Raw genomic sequence first — 16,474 nt, forward strand, 5'->3', positions numbered from 1 at the left:
AAAGTATCAGATTGCACTAAACTAAGGAAGCTAAAATATATGTGAAAAGCCAATCTGTATCCATTAAAATGCAGAAGGCATCTATGATAAAATAATTATTTATCACAGTGATTCTCAAACCGACTGATCATCAGAATCACCTTGGGATCTTTCAAAAAATAAATATAACAAAACAGTTCTTTTCTTAGACCCCTGAGTCCATACTCTGGGGGAGGAGGGGAAGAGAGAAGAGATTTGTATTTTGAAAAGTTCCCCAGGTCTCCATAGAAAATTATGTGAACAGTCAATTTTGGAAACAGATGACTTATGTTACCACTGGAGATTTGTACACATGATAACCAAGAGGCATTAATGGTTCTCAAGCATCTGTTAAAGGGGGGATAATTATACTTACGAATATCTAATGTCTGTTAGATTTTGCTACTCCCTTACCCTTTTCAGGAAGAAGCACAGAAAAGAATAAGATGCGGTCTTTTTTCTTTTCTTTAATTAAAAAAATCTTCCTTTAATATATATTGATTTCCCACATTTATAAACTATTTCTCATCCTAAATTCTTCAGTGAACACTGAGAAGACAACATAGGAACTTCTTTTTCTTTCTTCTCTCCTTTCTTCATTTCTGTTTCTTTCCTTTTCTTTTATCTTTCCTTTCCTTTCTTCTTCCCTCTAGCTGGATGGTTTATAACACTTTAGAAAATTTTCCTGACTGGAAGAGGGCCAATCTGAATGAACTCTTGTCTGTCTTGGGCGTGGAAGGAAAGAAGATTCTGAGCATGGACCCTGACTTCCAGGAAGACTGTGGCTCCCGTCTTCTCCTAAGTGCCCCACTCATCCCTTAGTGTCCAGACTAGAGTGGGGTAGGGGAGTAGAAAATAGAGGAGACAAGAAGGTTGTGGAAAACTGAAGCAAACCTGTAATTTATCTCTTCTTTAAATCTACATTAAGTGTAAATATTCCTTAACCTTAAGGTGCACTACTGTATGGACAGTTCCTGTGAAAACATTTCTTGCATTAAATATTTTATGGTGAAAATGTAATGAAATCAACAAAATAATTTAGTGGGTCTGTAGGTCGACAGATATTTAAAATATTTCATTATTTTCATTTTTATATGTACTATAATGGAATTTGACTTATATTAAAATGGTTCTTACAATTTTTTTCCTCATTAAATACTTCTTTAAAAATAGTTTTTGTCCTGAAGTATGCCAATTTTGAAGAATAGAATCGACACAGATCTTTAAGCTACTTGGTTTTGGGTTTTGTTTTGCCATTTTTAAGGGAAAAAAGAAATATACTAATTTGAGAGTGCATTCTGAATTATGCCATTAACCTATAAATAATTTTCATTGTCATCCCACCATGTTTAAGAGTGTCCAAAATATTTTGAGATGGGAAGGAATTTAACTTTGGTATCTAAATATTTATCTTTTGATAATTCCTACAAATTTCCATAGCAGTAGTGAAAGGAAAGAGAATGAATATTGGATATCATTTCCTTGACTTAAACGTTTTTAACGAATACTACTTGAATTGGTTTCATATGCTGAAGTGTATATATGAAAAAATGTGATTATTCTTTTCTAACTGAATAAAAATATATTTAACAATTACTTAAAGCAGAATTAATCAAGGGCAGCAACTGTTTAAGAGAAAAGTGTTTCCTGCTAATTCAAACTTGCATCTTATCTGGGGAAAAGAAATATATTTTTGTATTTTACTTCCACAGTCTCACATTAATCTCTGTTGTTCTTATGACAGTCTCCTATATTGATATGATCCCTACAGGGGTTTGTGCCTTTCGTATCTCTTATTACTTCATTGTATCTTAAATCCCATTTTATGCAGCATTTTTCCACTTAAAGCCATCAGAAGTAGGCATTGGCTATTCCCAGAATGGTAGAAAAGTTATTACTACTGAACACAGGAATAATTTGATTATGTAGAAGAGTCAGTCTATTATAATTGCTGTAAAGAAGCCATTTAACTTTGTGCCTTGTTTAGTCCTTTTTTTTCTGTAGATAAGAAGATCAACTTCGATGAAAATATAGATTCTTTATTTGAACTGTGATAGCCAACCATAAAATGAAGATGAGGTAGAAGATAAATCTAAATCATTTGGTTTTAATGACAAAGTATTTACACATTGTTGAGAATTAAATAGGTAGGTAGTTATGCTTGTATTTGCCTTCAAGATCTTTGACTCTCTGATGGAAGTAGGAAGCTTTAGGGATAGATTGTATAAAACATCAATCTGACTTCAAGATTCAGTTCCATTTTGTTAATTTGCTGTTTTAAATCCTAAGTATCTAGAGCTATGGCTTTGTGATTCACCACACATATCTTTGTAAGTTGCTTTCCAGAGATTGGGAGAGAAAAATAATAGTAGTTGTCTTTTCTTTTCTTTTCTTTTTTTTTTTTTTTTTTTTTTTTTTTTGGTGGTACGCGGGCCTGTCACTGCTGTGGCCTCTCCCGTTGCGGAGCACAGGCTCCGGACGTGCAGGCTCAGCAGCCATGGCTCACGGGCCCAGCCGCTCCACAGCATGTGGGATCCTCCCAGACCCGGGCACAAACGCGTGTCCCCTGCATCGGCAGGCGGACTCTCAACCACTGCGCCACCAGGGAAGCCCTGTCTTTTCTTTTAGTGTCTTTTTATTTCTCACAACATTCCAAACATTGGTTTATTTTAGGAGACCCAAGAGTTTATCTTTTAAAAAAAATTGGTAAGAATTATTTTATCTCTCAAAAAAAGTCTTTATGGATTGTATGGTAGTAGTATCACCTGGTAAATAAGAATTAAAATACTTTATTTCGTGCCAGAGTATCTAAATATCTTTGTCTAGTTTGAAATATGTAACTGAATATATATAATCCCTATTTTTAGCAGCCAAGAGTCATTTAAGTTTCACAAATCATACTCATGAGCCCTTATAATTTTTTACTAACCAAATTTGTAGTTCAGATGATAATCCTTGATGTTTGTACTAACGGAAGACTGTAGTGGTTCAGAGTAATCCAAAATGTCAATTAATAAGAATGGATAATTGATCTAGAGATTTATTTGGGTATTTATATTTGAAAATATTTTTATCTTATATTTTGAAAAGAATAAAATATAAGAGGCTTTATGCCTCTTCCAATTAATAAGTTAGCCTTGGAACTTCAAATTTCAATAAGGAATCTCTAAGGAATATTTTCATTTCCTCAAAGTTTCTGTTTTATAGAGGGTTAAGACCTTTTAATTCTATGCCTTTTACATTTTGCGGGATTTTAAAGATCTGACAACTATGTTTCTCTTCAGTAATGGAAAGGATAAGTTATTGATAGCAAAACAAATTGTAGGTTCCTTTTGGGGATTTCACTGGTCTTATTGGTAGGGAAAAGCCTGGTTACCCTGTAGATTTTATATTCTCCATCAGAGTACTCATCATTTTTAAAAACCAGTTTTCAGTCATTCTGTAATGAAGCAGAGTGAAGAAAACCACTTAATTTTGACCAGTGTGTGTTGTTCTGTATATTTAGTGTGTGCTTTTACTTATTTCTCTTTTTCCTTTTCACTTTATCCTTTCCAAATCATTATTTTAGGGATATGGAGAAAAAGATCACTGTTCAAGGTTAATAACTTGGAAGTTTTGGGGTTTTGGTTTTTTTGTTAGTCTTTGTGTAAATGTCATTAACTTTCAACGTACTCATTTAATACAACTAATGTGGGGGAAAGATTTTGTTTTGTTGATAATATTAGTAAATTGTTGGAAGGTGTATTTTTTCTATTGGATGAGGTTTATCAAAAACATAAGTTACTTTTGAGCTTTTTACGCCCTGTTTTTTAGATGTAAGGGTTTTCATCAGCCTAAGTTAAGAGTGAAACTATTGGCTCGGAATACATGCGAATAAACCTTTAGGAAGAGATTCTCTCATAGTTTAGGTGCCATGTTTCTTACTAATTGATAAGTGGCAATTACTTTTTAAAATAAGCATGAGGTTTTTTTTGTTCTTTGCATGAACAATTTGCGTTTGAATTACTGTGCAGTTTTCTGGGTTTTTTGGGGTTTTTATTTCCGGTACGCGGGCCTCTCACTGTTGTGGCCTCTCCCTGTTGTGGCCTCTCCCGTTGCGGAGCACAGGCTCCGGACGCGCAGGCTCAGCGGCCATGGCTCACGGGCCCAGGTGCTCCGCGGCATGTGGGATCTTCCCGGACCGGGGCACGAACCCGTGTCACCTGCATCGGCAGGTGGACTCTTAACCACTGCGCCACCAGGGAAGCCCCTGTGCAGTTTTCTTTTATTATTCTTGTTAAAATATACAAGTTATATATCAGTAGAGTCAAAAAAACTACAAGCTTCCTTCTCAGCCTGTTGTAATGTATAAAGTAATGTCTGACAAAGCAGAAACATTTTCAGCACTTGGACCCTCCAAATCCAGTTATATCTTATTCAAGAAACCTAATGACCTTTCTTAGCCCTTAACATCTTTGCTTCACAGTGTTATGTATTTCTCCACTAATCAAAACTTTTACAAAATAGAGAATAGGGAAACGACCTGTAATTCTACCACCTGAACAGAACTGCAGTTAACGTTTTGATGTTGTCCTTTCAGTTTTCAGCCTACAATTTTAATATTACAGTATGTACAGGTGTATTTTGTATCTAGCTTTTTACATCTAACTACATCTAAGCATTTTCTCACCTTGCATCATAATATTAGTAGAAAGCATTTATATATACTATCAATTACTATTTGTCTGTTATTATTAAACACTTAGACTACCTCTGATTTTTTTCTCAATTCTAAGTTTGTGCTGTTTTCAGACATATTGTTTTTCCGCTTTTATCTGGTAATATTATATTTGTAATATAAAATCCCATAAGTGGAGGGAAAAAACTGGAACAAAGTGTTCAGATATTTTTTTAGCTTTTAATATCTATTATTATTTTGATTTCCAAAAAAGGCCAATTTTTAAACTGCAATTTCCTTTAACTGTGCTAACACTGGTTTTTAGGGAGGGGAGATGATGGTAGGAAAAAGAGAGATGATTCATGTGTATATGTTTATATTTTCATGTAGCTCAGTCTTTGAGATCTGATCTCTAGGTATAAACCTTGGTTTTGTCACTAGTTATGATACCTTAGGAAAATTCCTTACCGTCTCTGAGTCTACCTCTTCATTTTTGCAGTGGGTTAATATGAATATTTAAAGTGTTGTTAGGAAACAAATGAGATCATGCACATGGAACATTTGCATATAGTAAATAAATGGTAGCTACTGTGAGTAATAAATTAATGTGTAAAATTTGGGAAATTAACATTTGGGTATCCTGTTTCAGTATCTTGCTTATTACTATTTGCATAAGTTATCCAAATCTATTCCAGGTATTTCTAGACAGAGGGAACAGCATGTGCAAAAGCTTGAGAATATGGAAGAGTGCAGTGTGTTTGGAGACTGCTAGTACTTAACGACATAAGTGGAATGAAGTGAGAAATGGTAGATTAGGAGGAGTGATTTTTAAGGGTCATTCTAGACTCTGTTAAGAACCTTGAATCTTATCTGTGCAATTGTAAAGGACTGTAGAAGAGTGACTGACTTCAATTTTTTTATTTGTAGTTTTAGTTTAGTTAAAAAAATACCCACAAAGGTAGTGCTAGCAGAAGTGCATACCGTAGGCTAGAATAGAACGGCACTGCTGACAGGGTTTTCCTTTCGGTTCAAGAATTTGGAAGATAGGTTTGAGCTTAAATTGGTAAGATCTACTGTTTCATTAAAGGGATGATGCCTCTAGGTTTATAGCAATTAATTAGCTTTTTTCATTTTAGGTAAGTCACTTAACATGTTTGAATTTCATTTCCCTGTTTAATTTGAAGGAGTTGTATACTAGATTTCTGTTTCCCAGTGGCCATTTGTAAGACCAAATATGCTTATAGTAAGATCATATTGTTTATATGTAAGTCAACCAACAAATCAAACTTTGTTTTATGTCATGTGTAGCAAACTGTCTGAGAAACTCTTTGGTTTGCATTATTTCTCTCTTGATTCAGCTCTTAAACTCACAAATGAAATAACTGCTTCCAATTCCAGGGTGTCCTTTAACCCCAAGGAAAGAAATCCTCTGCCAGTTGGACATAACTCACCTCAGAATAGAAACTTTCTTGATGTTGAGAAGATGGGGCAAAATGTTTACTAAAGGCAGTTTTCAAAGAAAAAATGAATTTTGACTATTTTTAGAAATTCTTATTGAGTGAATTGCAACACCTTCCAAGGACTATAGCTCTTACATATGAATATTTTACAAATAACAGTGGAAAGAAAAATAAATATGTCATTAAAAAAAAACCTCTCTAAAATGTTTTGAACATCCTTTGTTCCCATGTTCTTTACTAATTAACTCTGTGCAGCTGACAGGTGTGAAGACACACATTCATGCCAATTTGGCATTCTACTTATGAATTGCTGTAGAAATTCCAATAATATAGGCTATTGCTATGATTTACTATCACAGGAAATGTTGGATTGATTTTTTTTAATTTTATTAAGCACAGTCCTATTCTTTGGCATTTTATAAATTCAAAATCAAATTTATTCAAGTACAAAGTTTTAACCATTAAAAACTGGAATCTTAAGTTTTGGTATGTGATCTAAGCACAAATGTGATCCCATTTTCTTTTTAACATATCTTGAATCCATCATCCATTTCTACCCCTGCTACTCTGACACCACTAATTCAGGCTTTCATCATTCCCTGCAGTTACTTCTCAGTAGTCCCAGGCTCATTTACCCTGCGCTGCTTAAACTCCTTCAGTGGAGTCCCAGTGCTTACAGAATAAAATCTAAGCTTCTTGATGTGACATCTAACAACACCCTCCTTCATCAGGCCCGCCACCTACCTCTCCAGTATGGTCACCTACCACTTGCATAGGCATTATTTTATACCTCAGCAACACTGAACTGCTTATAGATCCTCAAACACCCCTGATGGAGTTTTTGTTTGTTTTTTTGAATTTTAACATTTGTGCCTTTGACTTTGCTGCTTACTGTGCCTAGTTACCCTTCCCTGCACCTCTGTTTGTTACATACTGTAATGTCATTAGACTGGAAGCCCTTTAAGGTACAGTGCTGGGTTTTGTAGCCACAAAAGTAGTGGCGCGTTCTTTGAGCGGATGACTGCCATTTGATTGATCTAGCCGTACCTTTTGCCCATCGTTGAAATGATTTATATCATATTTCTAATGGAGTACCCTTCAAACTTTTTGAACACTTTTGGTGACAGGGAGCTCCTGATTCATAAGGAAGTCTATTGTATTTTTCCTTATCTCTAAATCTTACAGTTACCCTATAAAAACAGCTCTTATCTTTTTTTTACCCATCACTTCATAAACAGTAAATATCTTTAAATGTGTAATGTTCAAGAACTTGTGGCTCTGCATACAGTAAAGATCAACATTTTTTGAATAATTTTCATTATTCAAAAAACTCTTTACCTCAGATTTACTTGAACCCTTTGGGGGTATAATGTCACTTGAAAAAGTAGGCAAAGAGTTCAAAACTGTATTCTGTGAAGTTGTGCTGATTTCATGTACTTTACACTTTCATGGACTAGTTTAAAATATGGGAATAGGAGACTGAAAGGAAAGAGAAGAATAAGACAATTACTAGTGTATGTAAACTACACTAGCATAGGTAACAACCCAATATTGTTTCCCATTCTATTTTATTTCTTTTAAATTCTCATAGATTTCCATTTGGGAAGTTAACTTTACTTCTCAATTTCTGTGAGCCACTTGTGTAATTCAAATACCAGTACTGAATATAATATCTTTTAACCAAATAAATTTATGTAGGTTTGTAAAAGTATTACGAATAACCCTTACATGTATAATCATTCGCGTTGAACTCAAAAGCTTTCATAGGTTAAGAAGTCTTGTCCTATTTATCTTGGTATTATGTTGGCCTTGCATGGGATCTGGTAAATAGGCACTCAGTAAATTAAAACAAACAAACAGACAAACAAGTAAATCTTTTCTCTCTACTTCCCTCTCACCAGCCCCCTGACCAAAAGTAGAAAGATGCAGATTTCTCCTTTCTTTGAGTTCAACATTTATAGAGAGCTTCCGGTATCTATACTAGTGTTTTTCAAAGCATGGTCTACTAATCATCTACTTCAGAATTACTAATTACCTGAGTTATGTATTAAAAATGCGAATTTCTAAACCCCAGACTTACTAAGCCAGAGTTTGAGGGAGAGACCCAGGAAGCTCCATTTTTTGTTGTTGTTTTTTTTTATGGGATGCATAATTCTCTTTCATTTTATTAAAAAGCCTAGAATTACATGAAAGAAGCAGATTTCCATTCCCTACATAATCAGCCTTGTGGAAATTTATAGAGATCCAATAGTGTTTTCATCTGGGAAGGGGGAAAAAAAGTGTTTTTAAAGTGTTTCTAACAGTGACCACCACAGACCTGTTCTTCATTTCACAGGAGTAATTAGGTACTATCTCAAACCCTTCCAAGAGCCACATAAGGAGGCTTTCCAAGGTTCCTTTGGAAGTTGATCACTTTGGAAGCTCTAAAGACCGACTGTAAGGGAAGCATTCGGTAGTAGGCTGGGGTTCTTGTTGATCGCCTCGGTGGCAGAAATAAAGGCTAGAACATTCTTCTGGTGCTTGTGGAAAATCAGGATCTTAAAGCTCATTAGAGCTTTAAGTCAAAGATCTATCTCCCAAAAGGCCGCACATCCTTATGTTTAATCAGCCTAATTTGACCAAATGTTTATCAATGTATGATAAAGGATACAACTCAGGAACAGCCAAGTGGAAAAGATGCATAGGGAAAGGTATTGGTGGGGGTATAAGGCATGGGGCTTCTGTGCCCTCTCTGCGCAAGCCATCTTCTCATCACTTCCATGTATCTCCAAGCCAGAAGCTCCAGAACCTCCATTTTTAACACACTACTCATGGAATTCATGTGTAGTAAAGTGCTGTAAGATACCAGTTTTTGAGTTTTTTCCCCCTTATTGTATTTGCTTTGTAAATATTTGTTGAATTTAACAAATTAGATTTTATCAACCTATCTTTTTTTTTAATTATTCATCAAACAACAATACTTTTTTTCAAATATCTCCTATATTTGTCTCTTTTCATTCACTTATGCACTTCGTCTCCCCATTCCTGTTTCTTCTTTTACCCCCACTCCCATAGATTACTTCTAATCCCTTTATGTCCTTAATCATTTTTCAGAGGAATTCAGATAGAGTGAAACATTGCTTATTACTATTGCCTTTGATTGATCCAGAAAAGTTTCTTTCAAACTCAATATTTGCATGTACAACTCCAACTTGTATACTTGGCCCTCGTTAAAAATTAGGGGAAAATGTGATAAATATATTACGTGAACTTGTCAATTATTTTAACTTTTTTACTTCAGATACCTTTGTCTAGTAAAAAAAATTATATTTTGCCCTCACTATTAAATATGATCCTTTAAAAAATCCAATTCCAATTATAGAAAAAAGTATAATAGAAGAACTGATTCAAAGGTTAGCTCAGAATTAAATTTAGTAGTAATTAATTAAGAGGTCAACCTTTAAAATAAGTATAATCTTAGACATGATTTTTAATTGTTACTCCTCATCTGCTTCTTTAATGATTCCTTTTTCCTTGTGTATTTGATCTTAGGCATCATATCTAAACTGTTGCCTGTGTTCAAGATTTTCAAGACTCTAGAATAATGCTACTTGTCCAGCCTTATTTCTGTTTGTTTTTTTTTTAAGCACAAAACATCCATTAGAAAAGTTTCTTCACTGTCCCATCCTATTCCTATTTTTACCTTTGAACTTGTGCTCATCGTTGTTCCTTATATGTCTATATTGCCTTGTCCTCTCTCTTCCATTTATCTAAATCCTCTCATCCTGTCCCAACCCAACCCCTACTTTTCTATCCCTCTCTTAACCATTTCATTTCCTTGGTTTCTGGTTTCTCACAGGTACTCATGCACTTATAGAATGCCCTGTACCAGCTGTCATTCAAGTGTATTTGGTTCTAAGGTTGTACGTCATTAGTGTTGCCTTAGTTATATTTCTTGCTTCTACTTTGAGAGCAAAAAATGTCAACACTAGCAACTGCCATAAGAAAAGCTACTTCATTTTCTAGGAAAGAGTTACAGTTAAGATAAAATTTAAGTCTTAATCTGGAGAGTCTACATTATGTTTTTAATCAATTTTATAAGATCATAAATCTGGTGATGAAAATAATACAGTAGTACAGTCATACTTGAGAAAACTGCCCTTTAATTGTAAAGAAATTTAGGTTATAACGTCTTAATAAGAAAAACTGCCACTTATTTGTTTGGTGCCTAAAATATGCCAGATCTTTTTTGGTTAGGTACGTTACTGTGTTTTCTTTGAGTCTTCATAAAAATTCTATGCAGTACTTAAGATTATCTGTTTTATAGTTGAAGAAATTGAGTTTCTAAGAGGGTTGGACAGTACTATGGCAGAACCAAAATGCAGGTCCAGTTCTCCTTGTCTTAAATTAATTGCTGTTTCTACTGCATTACATGGTATTCCTAAAAGAGTACAGAATTCTTGGAACAGCTTTGCCAGAGTACTCTAGAAGAATTTTGCAAATAGCGCCCTTAGAAATGCATAGTTCCATGCTCAGAGGCCCTCCTTTATATTAATCAGCAATAAAGAGTCATTTTTCCCTGTCAGATATGCCATTGCAAGCACCTTGTTCTCAAGCTTTATTCAGGAGCGCTTCCAAGGTCAAGAGGTATTGATACGTGAGGGAAGTTGTCTGGCATTGCAAGGCAAATTAAGTTGATTAGGCTGCTTGGTGAGAAGGGAGAAGACTTAGGAAAGATTTGGAACGAAGGAAGGGTCGTGAAAATGATGTGATATTTTTGTCTATTTCAATCCTCTTTCTCTTGTACACGGTTTTTACAACCTTTTCTTCCTGAATAATGATCATTTTGAGTTTGTATGCTAAGTGTACCTTTTTAATCTTTCTATTCTCTGAATCATGATGTTTTTGGGGGGTTTTTGTTTTTGTTTTTCCTGTAGTTTATTTGAATGCATTAAAGTGTATTTAAAATGAGGATTTGATGCAGACAGGAGGTTGGTATAGAAAAGACTGGATAACAAAAGCCTTCTTAATAATGAAGCACAGCAAAAATGGAACCTGCAGGAACCAACCATGTGGACAAATGAAAAAATGCCTTTTGTCTACAAATTGCAGTGATCCTACATTAACATGGAGGTCTCTGTCTGGCTTAGGACAGCTGGCTAAGTCTGATCGTTCCCCTCCGTACAGCCTTTAAAACCAACACTCCAAGTACTGCTTTCCTTGCCATTTTGTTTACTATCTCTACTGATTAAGTGTACTACATTATTAACAGACTACCAGGTGTGGTTACTTCTGCATCCATCTTAACTAGTTTTTGAGGTATATTATCGTTTCTAAAAACTAGATATTATTATTTTTTTGTTTGATTAAGGAAACTATAACCAGGAAGTAGAATGAACACAGAAATATTATTTTTCTGAGGGACCACATTGGCTTAACTAATCCAGGGTTATCAGAAAAGGTCAGTCAATATTTTAGATACGAAGGTATTTAGAGTTAGCTTCCATGAATCATTAAGAATTGATTTGTCATTAAGAAAGTGATTTTTCCAAAATACAGTTTATGTAATCTTATAAAGTCTATAACTAAATTTCAGGAATGACTGTTTCCGGGGAAAAACTTGCTACCAAGTATTAACCTAGTACTAAATTTGAAATCTTAGTTTTTCATCGTGTGTGTTCTGCAGTAAGTTGTGGGGAAGGGTACGGGAACAGGGGAAGGAGCTGCCGTGGCATTTCTAATGCACTGAGGTATGATATACAGCACCAGCGTATGTAAGCCATTGCTGGGTTTATTTATAACTAATTGTGTGAGAATCCTTGTTGGTGGTTCTGAAATCCCAAATTTCTTATTCTGACCGGTTATTGCATTAGCCCATTGTTGAGTAAGTAGTCTTATTTTTCTAGTCTCTTTAGAAGTCCTTATTCTACTCTGTTCTTCATTTTAATAAACGATTTCATGATTTTTTACTCACTTATGTTATTTTTGCTCTGCACTTTTATGGCCAAGGGTATACTAAAAACAGGGACAATCAGATATGTAATGGTATAGCTGTATGATTTTTTATGATAGCTTGGTGCCTATGCCTGTTGTTAAATTTGTTTTTTATTGAAGTATAATTGACTTACAGTATTACATTGGTTTCAGGTGTTCAACATAGTGATTTGATATTTTCATACATTACAAAATGATCACCATGATAAGTCTAGTTAACATCTGTCACATACAAAGTTATTATATTATTGATTATATTCCTGGGCTGAATATTACAATCCCATGACTCATTTATTTTATAACTGGAAGTGTGTACCTCTTAGTCTCCCTTACCTGTTTCACTCATCCTACAACCCCCCTCCATGCTGGCAACCACCAGTTTGTTCTCTGCACTTGTTAATCTGTTTCTGTTTTGTTATGTTTGTTCCTTTATTTTGTTTTTTTACATTTCACATATGAGGGAAATCATACAGTATTTGTCTTTCTCTGACTTATTTTATTTAGCATAATACTCTCTAGATCCGTGTATGTTGTCGCAAATGACAAGATTTCATTCTTTTTTATGGCTGAGTAGTATCCCATTGTGTGTGTGTGTGTGTGTGTGTGTGTGTGTGTGTGTGTGCGCGTGCGCGTGCGTGCATGCCACATCTTTATTCATTCATCTATTGATGGGCACTTTGGTTGCTTCCATATCTTTGCTATTGTAAATAATGCTGCAGTGAACATGGGGGTGCATATATCTTTTCAAATTAGTGTTTTTGTGTCCTGTAGGAAAATACTTAGAAGTGGAATTGCTGGATCATATGGTAGTTAAATTGTTAATATTTTTGAGGAACTGTTTTCTATACTGTTTTCCGTAGTGGCTAGACCAGTTTACATTCCCATCAATGACGCAGGAGGGTTCCCTTTTCTCCACATCCTTGCCAACAGTTATTTGTTCTCTTTTTAATAATAGCTGTTCTGACAGGTGTGAGGTGATATGTCACTGTGGGTTTTATTTGCATTTTCCTGATGACTAGTGATTATATCTTTTTATGTGTCTGTTTGTCATTTTTATGTTGTCTTTGGAAAAATGTAAGTTCAGTTGTACTGCTCATTTTTTAACCAGATTGTTACTTTTCAATATTGAGTTGTTTTAGTTCTTTGTATATTTTGGATATTAACCCATATCAGATATATAATTTGCAAACATCTTCTCCCATTCAAGTAGGCTGCCACTTTGTTTTGTTGCTAGTTTCCTTCACTATGCAAAAGCTTTTTAGTTTGGTATAGTTCCATTTGTTTACTTTTGCTTTTCTTTCCCTCATCTGAGGAGACATAACCAAAAAAATATTGCTAAGACTGAAGTCAAAGAGCATACTGCCTATGTTTTCTTCCACAAGTTTTATGGATTTAGCTCTTACATTTAAGTCTTTAATCCATTTTGAGTGTATGGTGTGAGAAAGGTGTCCAGTTTCATTTTTTTGCACTTAGTTGTCCAGTGTTTTCAACACTGTTTACTGCAGAGGCTTTCTTTTCCCCATTGTATATTCTTCCCTCTTTTGTGATAGAATAAGTTACCATATAAGTGTGGGTTTATTTCTGGGCTCTCTATTCTGTTACATTGATCTATATCTTCTTTTATGCCAGGACCATACTGTTTTAATTAGTGTAACTTTCTACCATAGTTTGAAATCAGGGAGCATGATACCTCTAGCTTTTTTTCTTCGTTCTCAAGACTGCTTTGGAGTCTTTTGTGTTTCCTTACAAATTTTAGAAGTTTTTGTTCTAGTTCTGTGAAAAATGCCATTGCTATTTTGATAGGAATTGCATTGAATCTGTAGATTGCCTTGGGTTAGTATGGCCATTTTAACAATATTCTTCTAATCCATGAGCATGGTATATTTTTCCATTTGTGTCATCTTCAGTTTCTTTTATCAGTGTCTTATAGTTTTCCAAATACAGGTTTTTTTGTTTTTTGAACCTCCTTAGTTAGATTTATTCCCAAGTATTTTATTCTTTTTGATGCGATTGTAAATGGAATTGTTTTCTTAATTTCTCGTTCTGATAGGTTTTTTTTTTTAACATCTTTATTGGAGTATAATTGCTTTACAATGGTGTGTTAGTTTCTGCTTTATAGCAGAGTGAATCAGCTGTACATATACATATATCACCATATCTCCTGCCTCTTGTGTCTCTCTCCCACTCTCCCTATCGCACCTCTCTAGGTGGTCACAAACACCAAGCTGATCTCCCTGTGCTATGCGGCTACTTCAACTAGCTATCTACTTTACATTTGGTAGTATATATATGTCCATGCCACTCTCTCACTTTGTCCCAGCTTACCCTTGCCCCTCCCTGTTTCCTCAAGTCCATTCTATACCTCTGCGACTTTATTCCTGTCCTGCCCCTAGGTTCTTCAGAACCTTTTTTTTTTGTTCAGACTCCATATATATGTGTTAGCATATGGTATATGTTTTTCTCTTTCTGACTTACTTCACTCTGTATGACACACTCTGGGTCCATCCACCTCACTACAAATAACTCAGTTTTGTTTCCTTTTATGGCTGAGTAATATTCCATTGTATATATGTGCCAAATCTTGCTTATCCATTCATCTGTCGTTGGACACTTAGGTTGCTTCCATGTTCTGGCTATTGTAAATAGTGCTTCAGTGAACACTGTAGAACATGACTCTTTCTAAATTATGGTTTTCTCAAGGTATATGCCCAGTAGTGGGATTGCTGGGTTGTATGGTAGTTCTATTTTTAGTTTTTTAAGGAACCTTCATACTGTTGTCCATAGTGACTATATCAATTTACATTCCCACCAACAGTGTAAGAGGGTTCCCTTTTCTCCACACCCTCTCCAACATTTATTGTTTGTAGATTTTTTGATGATGGCCATTCTGACTGGTGTGAGGTGATACTTCTTTGTAGTTTTGATTTGCATTTCTCTAATGATTAGTGATATTGAGCATTCTTTCATGTGTTTGTTGGCAATCTGTATATCTTCTTTGGAGAATGTCTATTTAGATCTTCTGCCCATTTTTGGATTGGGTTGTTTGTTTTTTTGATATTGAGTTGCAGGAGCTGCTTGTAAATTTTGGAGATTAATCCTCTGTCAGTTGCTTCATTTGCAAATATTTTCTCCCATTCTGAGGGTTGTCTTTTCATCTTGTTCATGGTTTCCTTTGCTATGCAAAAGCTTTTAAGTTTCATTAGGTCCCATTTGTTTATTTTTGTTTTTATTTTCATTTCTCTAGGAGGTGCATCAAAAAGGATCTTGCTGTGATTTATGTCATAGAGTGTTCTGTGTATATTTTCCTCTAAGAGTTTTATAGTCTCTGGCCTTATATTTAGGTCTTTAATCAATTTTGAGTTTATTTTTGTGTATGATGTTAGAAGTGTTCTAATTTCATTCTTTTACATGTAGCTGTCCAGTTTTCCCAGCACCACTTATTGAAGAGGCTGTCTTTTCTCCATTGTATATCCTTGTCTCATTTGTCATAAATTAGGTGACCATATGTGCGTGGGTTTATCTCTGGGCTTTCTATCCTGTTCCATTGATCTGTCTTTCTGTTTTTGTGCCAGTACCATATTGTCTTGATTACTGTAGCTTTGTAGTGTAGTCTGAAGTCAGTGAGTCTGATTCCTCCAGCTCCGTTTTTCTTTCTCAAGACTGCTTTGGCTATTCGGGGTCTTTTGTGGTTCCATACAAATTGTGAAATTTTTGTTCTAGTTCTGTGAAATATGCCACTGGTAGTTTGATAGGGATTGCATTGAATCTGTAGATTGCTTTAGGTAGTATAGTCATTTTCACAATATTGATTCTTCCAATCCAAGAACATGGTATATCTCTCCATCTGTTTGTATCATCTTTAATTTCTTTCATCAGTGTCTTATAATTTTCTGCATACAGGTCTTTTGCCTCCTTAGGTACGTTTATTCCTAGGTATTTTATTCTTTTTGTTGCAGTGGTAAATGGGAGTGTTTTCTTAATTTCACTTTCTGATTTTTCATCATTAGTGTATAGGAATGCAAGAGATTTCTGTGCATTAATTTTGTATCCTGCTTCTTTACCAGATTCATTGATAAGCTCAAGTAGTTTTCTGGTAGCCTCTTTAGGATTCTCTATGTATAGTATCGTGTGATCTGCAAACAGTAACAGTTTTACTTCTTCTTTTCTGATTTGGATTCCTTTTATTTCTTTTTCTTCTCTGATTGCTGTGGCTAAAACTTCCAAAACTATGTTGAATAATAGTGGTGAGAATGGACAACCTTGTCTTGTTCCTGATCTTAGTGGAAATGGTTTCAGTATTTCACCATTGAGGACAATGTTGGCTGTGGGTTTGTCATATATAGCCTTTATTATGTTGAGGTAAGTT

General features: G+C 34.8%; 1 protein-coding gene and 1 non-coding gene across 8 annotated transcripts in view; both read left to right on the forward strand.

The window, feature by feature from the left end:
- COP1 (COP1 E3 ubiquitin ligase) overlaps window positions 1-16,474 on the forward strand; it is a 268,166-nt gene that overhangs the window by 218,311 nt on the left and 33,381 nt on the right. The window lies entirely within an intron of this gene.
- Window positions 11,162-11,302, forward strand: LOC132516611 (small Cajal body-specific RNA 3). The gene has a single exon (XR_009539430.1). It is a non-coding gene; the product is annotated as a small Cajal body-specific RNA 3 (non-coding RNA).

Source organism: Lagenorhynchus albirostris, chromosome 2, assembly GCF_949774975.1.
Source record: "Lagenorhynchus albirostris chromosome 2, mLagAlb1.1, whole genome shotgun sequence".
In the NCBI taxonomy this organism is placed as follows: domain Eukaryota; kingdom Metazoa; phylum Chordata; class Mammalia; order Artiodactyla; family Delphinidae; genus Lagenorhynchus; species Lagenorhynchus albirostris.